At 33.2% G+C, this 2,456-nt stretch overlaps 1 long non-coding RNA gene across 1 annotated transcript; it reads left to right on the forward strand.

Moving 5' to 3' along the window:
- The first annotated feature begins 1,683 nt into the window (after positions 1-1,683).
- On the forward strand, positions 1,684-2,456 carry LOC121242645. The gene is made up of 2 exons (XR_005935936.1): positions 1,684-1,865; positions 2,103-2,456. It is a non-coding gene; the product is annotated as an uncharacterized LOC121242645 (long non-coding RNA).

Consider the following 2,456-nt stretch of genomic DNA (forward strand, 5'->3'; position numbering starts at 1 on the left):
GAACTTCGGAGCCTGCAGTCTTTTTCCCTTTCTAGTTTTCTCATTCACTTTCTTATTCCAGACGCAGCCATTTAATTTTGAATTTTCACTTAGTTGTTGACGAATAACCCTATATTATTTATAGACAAAGTCTTGGATATATTTATAGAGAATAAACAATTCTTTTTTGTAGAACTAATTTTATGAGATGAAATAGGCATTTAAATTTCTTCATAGTATCATAACCTGCCACAGGACGAATAGAGGCTCATACTACTTATCCCATAACAATGACCATGAAAGATATTGGTCTGCACGTGAGGGGAGGTGTTGAAGAATAATCTCACATTATCTGTGGATAAAGTGTTGGATATGTTTATAAGGAATGAACAATCTTTTCTTGTAGAACTGGTTTTATAAGATGAGTTGGGCCTATAAATTTCACACTAATATAAATCAAGGTAATTAATGAGTCGCCATGCTCGAATATACAGACAATTGCATTGGAATCCTATATATACAATTTCTTAACCTTATATATATATATATATATATATATATATTTTTTTTTTTTTTAAATTCGAGAAAAGATGATACAATTGATGAATCTTGCAGTATTACTTAATAATGTTGCATGGTCATTAATGTAATTAACTATATAAACATGATTCTTGGCATGCGTTCTCAAGCAAAACTAACTTTCAAAATTGCCCATCGTAGGTGCGGTTTCATGAGACACAATCTCTCAATCATATATAATAGGAAACCATTGTTTAAGATTAATGTTGATTTTTTTAATATTTACAATGCATATGTCGTTGGCTAATATAAACTAATCAAATTTTATTTTAAAGGAGGGAGAGAGAGAAACTAATGATCAAATTTTATGTCACGGCCCGTTTGGATATAGAAATACTCTCACCTATCTCATCTTATCTTTATAACTTTATCAAATTTCTATACAAAATATAATAAACAATTCAACTTTTTTAAATCTCAAAATAATAATAATATTAAAAAATAATATTTTAACAGTATTTTATTTAACCCATCTAAAATCATCTCATTTCATCTCACTATCCAAACCAGTCCGGTCAAATTCAGAGAGTATAAATACTAAAATGAATTGTTTCTCTTCGGGTGAGAAAGTATCGCACGATTTTGATGATAACAATTGATTTCTTTCTCGATCCGTCTTTGATAATTCTTTGGCTGCTTAAATAAGCAAGGCCACGTACAAGAATGCCGAAATAAATGGCAACATGCAACTGCTAGTAGCTAGTAACCGAAACCCATCACAAACACAAAGACACGTAACAATAGAAAATAGATCACACAAAAATAACATACAGAAAACAGAGTACACGACTAATATAATAAATATGCCGAAAACATCTAACTGCTAATGACCCAGTCTTCACGCTGCACTACGTTGCCTGCATGCAGTATACAACGTCTTCCACGTCCAACCTCATCCCATCAAGTGGCCTAACAACCCACATGTGTCACGGCAAGAAAATTTAAGTCGACGAAAGTGATGACTTTAATTAATGTCCAACACATATAGCACTATGCGTAGGAAAGTTTTTTCAAAGTCGACGAAAGTGATGACTTTAATTAATGTCCAACACATATAGCACTATGCGTAGGAAAGTTTTTTCAAAGTCGACGAAAGTGATGACTTTAATGTGCAGCACATATAGCACTATCCATTAAATTATATTAACTGAGGATAGGCAATCAAGACGAGCTCGCACGGCAAGTTGTTTAGAGTTTCTATTCCGACCAGAGATCGATGGGTCTGAATTCCTTCTTCCATTTCATAACATTTTTCATATTAATCGCAGCAGCAATATTGGCCATGCATCCGTATCAGATCTCTGCAGGTTTGAATAACCCTTTGTCTAATTCTTTTCATGTGCAAACAATACTTTAAAAAGTAGGTATTTGTAGTTTTAGGTATTTATTTTAAGTGTTTATACAGCTCATTTTAATTGAGAAATTGGTTGCAAAACCTAGTGGATATTTGTTCTAAGCTTTTCCTCGATCTACAAACTTGTAAAGATCGATGTGCTATACATTTATAAGTGCATGTTGTTTGATTAGATATTGGATGTTTGCAGATATGAACGAAAGAAAACTTGGTAGAGCCAAACCAAGTCCTCCCCCGGCACCGGTTACAAACAAGGATAGGAACCAAAATCCACCACCGTCGTTTTCCACCCATGCCAGTAAAAGTGGGAAGACATAGTAGCATTACTATTCCTTAATTTGGAGGGGGATCGGAGTGATAATCAATATTGTAAGGGTTCCTTATATATACACAATTAAAACAGCAAGAGGGGAATTAAGTTTCTACGTGCTATTTATTTTTCTGGGGATCATTGTAATAGTTGGGTGTTTTTTCTTTACATTGCATGATATATATGCTGCACTAGGAAGGGATGATAATGGATATTATATATAGTTTATTCTAA

The sequence above is a fragment of the Juglans microcarpa x Juglans regia genome, chromosome 8D (genome assembly GCF_004785595.1).
Source record: "Juglans microcarpa x Juglans regia isolate MS1-56 chromosome 8D, Jm3101_v1.0, whole genome shotgun sequence".
NCBI lineage: Eukaryota > Viridiplantae > Streptophyta > Magnoliopsida > Fagales > Juglandaceae > Juglans > Juglans microcarpa x Juglans regia.